The following is a 13,121-nucleotide window of genomic DNA, read 5'->3' on the forward strand; positions in this document are numbered from 1 at the left end:
CATAAAATCAAATATATCTTAGAAATGAATTGACTGAAATTTTAACATAAAGCTCTAAATATCAAATGCATTAAATATTTACCTGTAAGGTTGAAGAATTTCTCAACTTGTGAATTTCTGTGTCCAAAAATCACCTGAAGTTGTCTTTTTGTAAGATTTAAATCCAATTGTCCGTACCAAACAAATCAATTATGTAAGTCATAGTTTTATTTGATTTATGAAATTTTATCATTCGAATACCGAAAAGAGACAAAAAATGCGTATCGAAGCTTTTAGCTCGAATATCCTTATAGTTTCTTCAAATGTTTTACTTAAAACAATTAATCTTGAATAGAATAATGTTTTTAGACAAAAAAAAATATAATTATTTCGCTTTTTTTTTAAATAGTCCGGATATTAATGATAAAAAAAAGGGTTTAGTTACTTAACGTCCAGTGCCAAATATAGCTACGCACATGATATCAGAATGTGACAAAAAAAAAATTGATCTGAAAGTTAGTCGATGGGAATGAAGGTCAGATTGTGGACTGCAATTGAAAATGAGGTCATGTTTGATTAAAAACGGAAGTTTTGTGTTTCGTCATCCCAAGAAGGTCATTTGAAAAGTTCTTTACCACTTCCCTACTCATTGCATCGGTTTATTCGTCCCAATATGACCGTACTTTGATATGCATTTAATCATTGTACTCAGCCAAATAGACACACTTTTTTAAGAATGAGTCAACCCTATGGTTAAGACATATTAAAAAAAACTCTGCAAAGAATTGTAGACTTATTCTAAAAGGGGCACTCACTACACTACCAATAATTTATCCACGTTTTTTTGGTACATTTGGTAAATGCAGAAAAGCGCTTCGGACGCAAGAAATTATTAATCGTGTTATTTTCAGTTTTCTACCCTCGTACATATCAGTACTGTAAGGAAAGACTAAAAATCAATAATGTTATACTTTCTGTGAATTCAGTACTGATTACGAGATACCAAACAAATTTGAATTCTGATTTTCTTTTTTTTTTTTGCTCAATCATTAATGAAAGTAAAAATTGTAATAATAATTCGCTTTTAGCCGTAAGTATGGTTCATTTTGTCAAAATAAGCTAAGAAACATCGATAATAAACTTATTCACTTGCAAGTACATGTACAGATATCCATATTTACAGGAGTTAATCCTATGGTCATTACATATTCCCAAAACTCTGCAAAAAATGTGAAGTCTTAATCTTTATAGGGTTATGAAATTTAAAAACAAACAATAATAGGCATCTGAGATTACGAAAATTGTTATACTTAAAATTGTTGAACCTATGAAAGCTATGTAGACAAATTGAATTTATTAAGCGTTACTTTTGTTTGGATAAATTGATCAATGAGACGACATTGTTTTGTCCATTTAATACAGAAATATTGTATACAATGACCCTATCTTGAAAAATAACAAAACTTAATATTTATCTCCAAAAAGCAATTTACACATTGGTTTCCTGGAAATATTTGAACATCGTACATATATGTAATTCATACACCAACAATTTGTATAAGACATACATGTACTAGAACACAGCTTCGATATCGCGAGTCCGTGACTGAATTAACCTAACTATGCTTTCTTTTATACTGGATGTTAAGTATTTATATTGGCATCTGAGCAGTTTTCTCTGCTTTGACAATTTCTGTTTGAACCCGTCCTGGTTTTCTTACTAATGTTCCTCATTTGTTATGCATGTAGTAAAATTATAAATTCCCAAAGATTTTTTTTAATATAACACTAATATTATATAAACTATATGTAACAAAGATTGATATAAGTAGTGTAAATCCTTGTATAATGACTATTTTCAGTGTAGTTATGACCCTTGCAGATAGCCAAAATGACTGAGTTCAGGTGTGATTATGACATTTGTAGATTGCCAATCTCAAAAACAGCGATTGATGGTGCGCCTCGCAGAGGCGGAACGTACAGGGTAGGTAAAAGGTGGCATATACTATTGGTATCGGTATAGGATTCGACCCTGAACTTGTTTTAAATTACTCGTAGTATTAATATGTGGAAACGAAAGGTCCTTGAATGGTGTATTTTTTTCAAAGAGTTGTCCTATATTATTTATAATCAAAATTGAATTCTTCGTTTTGTATTTTTCTTTTCATGTCGATAACAAATTGTATTTCGTTATTCTAGTATTAAAGGTTGTAGCAAAATATCATTTTTTTAGAACAAATATAGTAATTATTTGAGGTCCAGCAGCAAATAGTTCATACATTTAAAGAGGGATTGGAGACAATTTTAACTGAAATTGAAAACAGTGGGCTTAAGTGTACGGTTTATAATTTGTTGTAATCTTTGTTTGATATGAATCCTACAGTAATAGTAGTTATAAAAGGTACCAGGCTATTAATTTAATACACAAGACGATCGTTTCGTCAACAAAGATTAATCAGTGACGCTCAGATGAAAATAGTAAGAATGCCAATAAAGTACATAATTTAAGGTAGATTCATGGTATACTGCCATCTTGGATTGTACAATCACAGTACAAAATCGGTCTAGTTATTTGCCTAAATCTGTAAATTTGGAGAGAGATTTGCAATTCGATGGTTAGACTGTTTTTCTATATTAAGAAAACTTGTTAATTAATTGTATTAAACAAAATATTTTAACAAATATCATTTTTGGGGGTTCTAAAATCATTTTTATCAAATGAGCCATTTAAGGGGAGATAACTCTTTTAGTACAAAATTTATACTGGGTTCATAGGGAAATTTTTTATTTTTACTTGTAGCAGGAAAATAAGTTCGGTGACACCATGTTTTTATTTTTATTTTTCTTAAAACATATTATGAAACTTATCTTCTCACAATTTATTTTAAAATTCTATCTATTTTATGCACACTAATGTGTTTTTTCATGAACAAACTAACCAAATTTTCAACGACTCATAGCTAAAAAAAATAGCACGGTGACCCATACTTTTTATTAAATTTTCGAAAAAAGCATAGTAAAATCTTCATTTTGGCAAATTATAACAAAATTCTGTCTCAAAAAATACATACTAATGATCTACCTTAAGAGCACTGATGATACAAAATTCCAAAAAAAGTTGTGCCGAATACGGTTAAGGTTATATATTCTTGGGATAAGAAAATCTTAGTCGAATAATTCATACTTTTGCAAACAGTAAATTTATTAAAATTACATAATTAATATTCATGTCAACACCGAAGTGCTGACTACTTGGTTGATGATACACTCATGGACGAAACGTCCGCCAGACATGGAAATATTACAATTTTTTAACTACATGACCTCCAAACATACGGTGGTATATTCTGCAATATCAGCCTTTCAAGGAATTCCAATCACTATCATTCAGGAACAAATGTCATAACATAGACCTAATAGGAATTTTTTTGTAGTAAAAAGGTAGTGCAAATATCAGTCCTTGGTTCATTTAATTATGGATAAGGCGTTAAGAATTAATATACCCTTCTTGAAAAATTTATATCCGACATAAAAAGTCACCAACCCCAAAAAATAGATCTAGCAAGTGGTATGTTCTGAAATTCAGTATGCTACACACAAGGGTGTTTAGTTTTGACTTTTTTTTACTTGACCAACCTGCCTTCTATATCATCAGATTTAATATGTGTAGACACCACATCTCCGATTATTCATAGACGTAAATCATACAAATAAACTCATCATAGATACCAGGATTGAAATTTTGTATTTGCGCCAGAAACGCGTTTTGTCTACAAAAGTTTTATCAGTGACACTCGAATCAACAAAGTTAAAAAGGGCAAATGAAGTTGAAGAGCATTAGAGACTATGATTTCTAAAACTTGGTAAAATACCGCTAAGGTTATCCATTTAATGATAATTCATGTTAACACAAAAGTCCTGACTACTTGGCTGGTGTTACATTTGGGTAATAAAAACAAAACCAGAGTCAATGTGTAAAACATATTTTTCAATTTAACAAAAAAGGACTTTTTGTCAAAATGGACTATATGGATTGTTTTCTTATTCGCAACTTAGGGTTATTTTAATTGTACATTAAACATAGGGAATTGTGAAGATAATTAAAAAAATATAATAATTGGTTTCATTAAATTTAAAATTTTGGCCAAGGTTTTACCTTTTTTCTTAAAATGTCCAGTACCAAGTCAGGAATATGGCAAATGCTATCTTAGGCCACACCAATCTGATTCCTTGTTCGACGGACCCGCCCGCACCTATTTTTTTCAAAACAGAATTTTTTTATTTTTTTTATATTCCCGCTTCCCGCATCCGGAAATGTAATCATGTCCATTTCCCGCACCGTTTTTGTAAATATTATAAAACGAAATCAAAATTTGTATTTAAAATCACAGTCTAACCTGTATATAACGATTTTAAACATAAAAGCACCCTACCACACTTTGTAAATATCTGTGAGAATATTTGTTTCAGCATGAAACCTATTTATCCAAAGCGGGAGTGCTCCGATATAAATTTATAACAGAAATACATGTAAAGAACAAAAAATTGGTTACTTTCCCCCTTACTTATATTCCCTATCAAAAAATCTTCGTTGTTAGAATAAAGTACAAAGAACTTCTGAAGGATTTGCCTTCAACTGCAATTATATTGTATGCTGGCGAAACAAAACTATCCATAGCCGCTGCATGTTTATGCACCTATCCTGATTGATTCAGGAGCATGGCGTTCAGCAGTTATCGTTCGTTGATGTTGTTCATTGGTATTTTCCCGTTTGGATATATAAATTAGATCGTTGGTTTTCTGTTCGAATTGTGTACGCTAATAATTTTGGGGTCCTTTATAGCCTGCTGTTTGGTCTGTATCAAAGCCCTGTGTGAAAGGCAGTTCTTTCACCTATTTTTGTTATTATCAGGTTGAGAACAACCCTCCCTCAGACAAGGGGTAATTTTACTGATGTAGAAAAGAAAATAGAAATACCAAGGATTTGTATAGTTCTTCTATACAAAACCTTTGAAAACTTAGAATTTTGTACTCAAAAAGAGGAGAGTTCCATCATATTTTAAACAACTTTTTCTAAAAGAGGGGTCCACTTATTTTGAATAATATTAAACTGTTAAGGGAAATGTGTTAACATGGTCATGGTTAAAGTCCAGGAATATTACAAAATTCTTGGACATGTTTTGACCATTTAATACCAGATTGATATATAGTTCTTTGAGAAAATATGAGCCCTTTTGTACAAACAAATATATATTATAACTTATATTGATCCCTCATAAACATGTAAAAGGGATATTTATAACATTAAGGGGTTGTCCCCAAACTGATTATGACTTGGATGGAGAATTGTCTCATTGTCAGTCACACATACATAGACCAGATTTAATTATTTCTTGGTGAACAGGGAAAAACTACTTCAGAAATTAAAGAAATGTCAAAGTACAAGTGATAAATCAAGCTTTAATATTGTCAAAACCTACTATTTTATGTTTACAAAAAAAAATTATAATCGCTCGCCTTTACTTTTCAAGCTTCGCCTCAAAAATTTGCAAATTAAATATTTTTTTATTAAAATTTTCAAATCGCTCGCTCGCCCCAAATTTTGGAGTCCAAAATTCCGTAGAACAAGAAATTAAATTGGTGTGGCCTTACAGTTCGTTTCTATGTATGTTGTATTATTGTTTTGTTTTTCTTTGTTGGTTTTTTTTTTTGTTGCACTTCAGTGTTTCTGACGTTTCGTTGTTTTCCTATAGATGATGTGTTTCCCTCGGATTTAGCTTGTCAACCGGAATGGTGTTCTTTCAGTCGAATTATGACGTTTGAACAGCTTTATACTACCGTTGCCCTTATTTGTTTGCAAGCTTATCTACTTTAATTCGAGTGCCATTCATGCAGTTGTGAATGCACTATAGTGAATTTTTTAGACTGAATATGCATAATTTGCAAAGCTTATTGTGACGATGGATGGTCTTTTGATTATTTATTACATCTGAGAATTGCATGAGAACCTCATGTTGAATCACTTTACCATAAACTTGAAAGCTCGATTTAAAGTCAGTTTGAACAGAAAATAATGTTTTAGTGTGGTTTTTTTTTCTTTTTGTGAGTTCCAACAATATAAAATTGAGAATGGTGTTTGTGGGATATGTCAAAGATACAGACTATAAAAATAACTTATCCAACAATTCAAATATGTAAAAAAAATCTATTTTGGTATTATTGTAGTATGTTATTCTACATGAATTTGTATTAAACATAAAATTGAGAATAGGACTGGGGAATGTGTCAAAGAGAAAACAACCCAACAAAAGAGCAGAAAACAGCCGAAGACCAACAATTTATCTTCTACACAGTGGGAAAATCCTACACGCGGAGTTCAGTTGACTCTAAACAAAATGTGTACTAGTTCAGTAAACATTGACATCACATAAAACTTCAAAACATATAAATGAACTGAATTTATATTTTATCGTGTGTTTTTCTATGTTGTGATGTTATGCTATTGTGTCAGAAAAGAGAGAAGTTTTGGTACCACTAAAACGTTAAATCCCGCTGCAATTGTTTGCACATTTCCTAAGTCAGGAATCTGAAGTACAGTAATTGTCGTTTGTTTACGTAATTTATACGTGTTGCTCGTTTCTCGTTTTTTCATATAGATTAGACCGTTTATTTTCCCGTTTGAATGGTTTTACACAAGTAATTTTAAAGGCCCTTAATGGCTTGCTGTTCGATGTGAGCCAAGGCTCTGTGTTGAATGCCGTACTTTGACCTATAATGTTTTACTTTTATAAATTGTAAATGTGCAAACATTTGCAGCGGGATTAAACGTTTTAGTGGTACCAAAACTTCTCTCATTTCTGACACAATAGTATAACACATTTGGATGGAGAGTTGTCTCTTTGGCACTCATGCCACATCTTCCTTTATCTATATAAAGTAAAAGGACATAGATATACAAGATTAAGAAAGGCCAAAGACTCCTTACTTGGGACAGGGACAGGCGCAAAACTGTGGCGCAGGGTTTACATGTTTTGTGAGATATCAACCCTCCCCTATATATCTATTCAATGTAGTATAAACAAAGCATAGTAAAACGCACAGTAAAACTCAGGATTAAGGAAGTCCGAATCTAATGCCAGAGTATGTAACAAAAGAAACTTACGAAATGACAATGATACGGAAATTAACAAAGTACTACTAGCAGATACTGACATGCAAGCTCTAATCCGCAATTCAACTGATTGAAAGATTATGTCTTCATCTTATGAAAAATCAAGCTCAATCCCCCCGTTTGTATCCTACTATGCCTATTTTAGTAAATATCATAAAGGACTTTTGAATGCAACAGTCACTCGAGGACTAAAATTAAAGATACTGATTTTTGAACATATCATTTATCCCTACTGCTGAATAGCACACTATGTTTCCTTAATTTTTGTATCAAAACATGAAAAAGTAAAAAAAAGAAACGATTGCAGTGAAAAAAGTAGACATCGCTTCATTCCGTGCCTAGTTTGTCTTTACTATTTTGATGTTTGTTCCGTCTTTTTGTCTATTGTTGTTCGTTTTTAGGGTTTTTTCCTGGAAATCTCTGGGATAAATTGATTTTCTTGTAAGCTTACATATAAGGGTTTGTATCAATGATTAATTACAACAATTATGATGTATTCCATTTTGTACAAATCTGTAAGAAAACAAATCAAATCATATCAAATATTTATCATTAATGGCAAGGTCCCAAAGGTGACATTACCAAGCAATTATTATTAACAAGTACACAAAATAAGGAACAGACATAATAAATTATGCAGTACAATATGATATGACAGATAGCGCAATAGATGAAATAAAATGCAGAGTGAGTAGAATTTCATCGTAATATCCAGTGATACAGGAGGAGTTTACATCAACATCGTTTATGAAGTTGTATATTGTTATAAATAATTGACCCTTTTAAACAAATTGAAAAATATAAAAAAAATCAATCATTAAGCAACTAGATAAATATTAGGGTCGATGGCTGAACTGGAAAAAGATACCAGAGGGACATTCAAACTCATAAATCGAAAATAAACTGACAATGCCATAGCTAAAAAGAACAAAGACAGATTGAAAATCAATAGTACACAAAACACAACATAAAACAATAAAGACTTAGCAACGCAAACTCAACCAAAACCTGGGGGTAATCTCAGAAACGGCACCTAGGGATTGTGCACTACAATATGTATTATAGTTCACTATGTGTTTAATTCAGATTAGTAAGCTCACTTTTTACCTCACCTGGCCCAAAGGGCCAAGTGGGCTTTTCCCATCACTTGGCGTCCGGCGTCCGTCGTCGTCGTCGTCGTCGTCGTCCATCGTCCGTCGTCGTTAACTTTTACAAAAATCTTCTCCTCTGAAACTACTGGGCCAAATTTAACTCAAAAACCAAAGCATCTAGAGCAAATCTGACACGTGGTAGAATTGTTTATCAGGTCAAGATCTATCTGCCTTGAAATTTTCAAATGAATCGGACAACTCATTGTTAGGTTGCTGCCCCCGAATTGGTAATTTTAAGGAAATTTTGCTGTTTTTGGTTATTATCTTGAATATTATTATAGATAAACTGTAAATAGCAATAATGTTCAGCAATGTAAGATTTACAAATAAGTCAACATGATCAAAATGGTCAGTTGACACTTTTAGGAGTTATTGCCCTTTATAGTCATTTTTTAACCATTTTTCGTAAATCTTAGTTATCTTTTAGAAAAATCTTCTCCTCTGAAACTACTGGGCCAAATTAAACCAAACTTGGTCACAATCATTATTGGGGTATCTAGTTTTAAAAATGTGTGGCGTGACCCGGCCAACTAACTTAGATGGCTGCCATGGCTAAAAATAGAACATAGGGGTAAAATGCAGTTTTTGGCTTATAACTCAAAAATCAAAGCATTTAGAGCAAATCTGACATGAGTAAAATTGTTTATCAGGTCAAGATCTATCTGCCCTGAAACTTTCAGATGAATCAGACAACCCCTTGTTAGGTTGCTGCCCCTGAATTGGTAATTTTAAGGACATTTTGCTGTTTTTAGTTATTATCTTGAATATTATTATAGATAGAGATAAATTGTAAATAGCAATAATGTTCAGCAAAGTAAGATTTACAAATAAGTCAACATGACCAAAATGGTCAATTGACCCCCTAAGGAGTTATTGCCCTTTATAGTCAATTTTTAACAATTTTCATAAAATTTGTAAATTTTCACTAGCATTTTCACTGAAACTACTGGGCCAAGTTCATTAAAGATTGAGATAATTGTAAGCAGCAAGAATGTTTAGTAAAGTAAGATCTACAAACACATCACCATCACCAAAACACAATTTTGTCATGTGTCCTTTGTTTAATATTCACATACACCAAGGTGAGCGACACAGGCTCTTTAGAGCCTCTAGTTTATTAAATCTTTTCCTGTTGCAAATTAGTTGTGATCTGCAGAAGAAACCTAAGTTCGCTACAACAATAATCATCCTTGTGGTTCTTACAATCGATCACCCTTCGGTTAGAAAGATGATAGTTAACGTTCGCACAGTGTAGATACTATTCTGTACGCTATCCGGAAGTCGCGATTTTCGAAGCGATAATTTCCAACTGACTAACAGAACGGTTTTGCCTACGGTGACTTTTCTCATCATTTGTTTACTCCTATATCTATAAAGTCTTTTGAAGGTCTTCAAGGTATGTATAGCATCATAAAAATGAGTAACTGTAATAAAAACATGCATTAGAACATAAAATATACGTGTGCATCACACCAACTTGATAGAAAAAAGTGAAATCGATGGACAATTTTGCTCTCGTAGTACAAAGCAAATAATCTTTAATTGCAAATATTTGCATCAGTTTACAGTTAAATATATGCTGTTTCAATATTCTTTTCGTATTTAAGTAGAATATTCGTATTTCCCCTAAAAATATGTTTTCCTTGAGGATCCCAAAATATATTACTGTACGATCAGTCTAGAACTGACTGTATTCTAGAAGCGATTTCAGATTTTTTGACTGTATGACTAGTCATGATTTAAAAAAAACCAACAACGGCAATTTGAGGGTATGTACGTGTCTATGTGATATTATGAACTGTCCAGGGAACTATAACGTATAATTTTTTTCATCAGACAATACAAATATATTTCTGATGATTTTTGCAGACGGCAAAATAATTGTTTTTTGTTCCGTCAGTCTTATTTAAAATCAAATGCCTAAAAAGCAATACATGGTTCGCTTGTGGACTTTGTAATAGTGTATTGTTGCAGTTATCTGTTTAGCTAATACATTTTTAAAGGCTTTTAAGAATTTACACCGTCCGCCGTTGAGGGGGATAATTCATGTGATATAATTTGGGTAAGTTTACAGAAATGATTACATGTATCAATAACGAATGAATTTAAAATGAAACGGATTTTATCAGTTTACTTAAAGCAATTTCTGGGTTAATCCATATATATATGTCATTGTATTGATTGCATTTATTAATTGCGTGGCAACTTGTGAAAATAATAATACTTAGCTTATACACTTTTACCCTTTTTAACAGAATTTTCCACAGAAAAATTGATAGGTGTGTTGAAGGTTGGTGCGACCATTAAAACGGTTAAACCCGCTGTACTAAAAGTTAAAAAAAAATTGGGACTTGGATTGAGAATTGTCTCATACTACAAGTTCTTATTTATATTATTTTGGAGATGTTAGAATGCTGCCAAACATTGTCCATGTCCTTTACTCATGAACCGATTAATCAAAGCTTTTAAAAATATTAATTTGTCGTTACTGATGCCAAAATGGAGATCAATTTGATATATTGACGATTTTTACTGTTTCTGATCATGAGGTATGCTTCTTGAAAGATTTAAAAATGGTGTTTCCAGTCGTGTCCATGCGTTAACTCGTGAATCGTTCAATCATTCAACTTTTTAAACTTTAATATGTTGCTACTGATGATAACACGAATTAAGGTCAGGTATGATATTGATGATTTTCACATTCACCGTTCAAGAAAAATGGTTCTTGAAAGATTGAAAAATGCCAGATATAAATAAATTAAAAAAAATCTGGATTGCTTCTTCTGAAAGGCTCGCTTGTCATGTTTTCAAAATTTGGTAACGTGCGTTATTCAGTGTGCACCATATTTTTTATGTTATTTCTTCATAGACAGAAAAATATTACAGTCATTCCTTAAATAGTTTTTGGGGACATAAACTTGTTAATGATAAAGCTATATGAAAAGTCAAGAGAGAACATTTTCCGGCAAAAATTTCAACAGCTAATATATCGAAACAAGCACGGTGACCTATATATTTTTTTGCTCTTTGGATTCCTATATTAATCCCCTATCAATATAAACTATTGCTTTGAAAAGTTAATTACTTTGAAACAGAGAAGCGAACGCCCTTAAGAAGGACAATACAATCACAATTCCACAATGTGAAGCACTCACTTAATGTATGTAATATTTCTTCGGAACTGTTGTCCCTGTTAAGAAGAAATGTGGAACAGAAGTACAATAGAGTATCAAAGAGACAGCTCTACATCCAAAACAAAGTGAAGGAACTGTGATCAATTATAGGCTCCAGTACGGCCTTGAATGTGTGTAAATACATGCATCTTTATGTAACAATTAAATCTGTATGTTTGTACAATTTTAAGTATAACGGAGGACATTTCTGAAACTTATATTTAAAACAAACCTACTTCTTATTTTAGCAACATTTAAACATCCTTATACTTCATGTAGTAAGTCGAGTACACCCTATCCAGCTAAAACATGTTTCATAAGTTTTTAGGATGTGAATTTATTGAAATATATTTGTGTTATTTAGAAAAATGTCACCTTCTAATGTATCGTATATAATTTTGAAATCACCACTAGAATACAGTGAAATAAAGACTGATCATACAGTTTCAAAATATACAAGCGAGACTGATCGTACAGTGAGAAATTCAAACAAGTGTAAATTTCTTATTTCTGGCTTCAAAGATCTGGTTGAAACTTGTACCCCCACTTGAAATCTACTTCATTAAGTTAATCAAGTCTGGTTCATAAATTAATTTGTACACTAAGACGGTAAAAATCTTGTTTTTAGGTTCACCGACTGATTTTCCTTAGTGATGCACTTGAAAATCTCTTGATTAAGGCAAAGATACGAATTATGAATGTGCTGAATTTATTTCTAAACCATTTGAGAATATTGATGTCAGCTAATTTAATCATTAAACAATGTTCAGATGATCAACTTTCCGTTCAATTCAGTATATCCATCAAATTTAAAATGTGATCAAAAAGTTCTCGCTTCGAAAATCGCGACTTCCGGATAGCGTACAGAATAGTATCTACACTGTGGTTCGTAATTTATCAAATTTAATTACGCTTTTATGTTGCGTTGTGAGGAAAAGCGTTATACCATTACGTAATATATCATATATATCATGGTAAGAAAAATGCTTTTTCACTCTTATTTCCTCTTTTATGAGGGGATATCTGGAAGATCATATTTATAAAAGATTGAAATTAGAACTTTATGACAACTACATGTTGGTACCGAAAAAATACAAAAATGACTTATTCATTAAATACATTATTTGCTCTATTTTTCATTTTAGTACTAAACTTATTATGCTATGTTCAAATCATTTATTCATAAAGCAATTTGAATTTTAAGCGCATACAAAATTTACTCATATGTTGAATCTTATTGTGTTTCGGGAACAACCGAATTTGTTCGACACAAACAACAGCTATTACATCTCAGCAAATGAATGCTTTTCTCCCTAAACGTTTTGTCATAATATCCATAGATAACTGGGTTTACGATATTATTCAAAACATTCATTTCTCGAATAATCGCCAAAAGTGAAAGCTCAGCTTTACTTTTATCTATCCAAAAGTTATCGCTTCCCAGTGACATGAAAAGAATTATAAACTGTGGAATGTATGATAGGAAAAATGCAATGGCAACCATCATAAACATGTACGAAAATGTGTGTGACATGTTTTCTTTTTTCATTTCATTTTGCTGCTGAAAAGTATTTAAAGCGTCTTCTTTGAGGTGTCTAGAAACTGACGGTACCTGATCTGTTCTATCCTTTGCTGCTCCTCTGGTAA

This window comes from Mytilus edulis, chromosome 3, assembly GCF_963676685.1.
Source record: "Mytilus edulis chromosome 3, xbMytEdul2.2, whole genome shotgun sequence".
Taxonomy (NCBI): domain Eukaryota; kingdom Metazoa; phylum Mollusca; class Bivalvia; order Mytilida; family Mytilidae; genus Mytilus; species Mytilus edulis.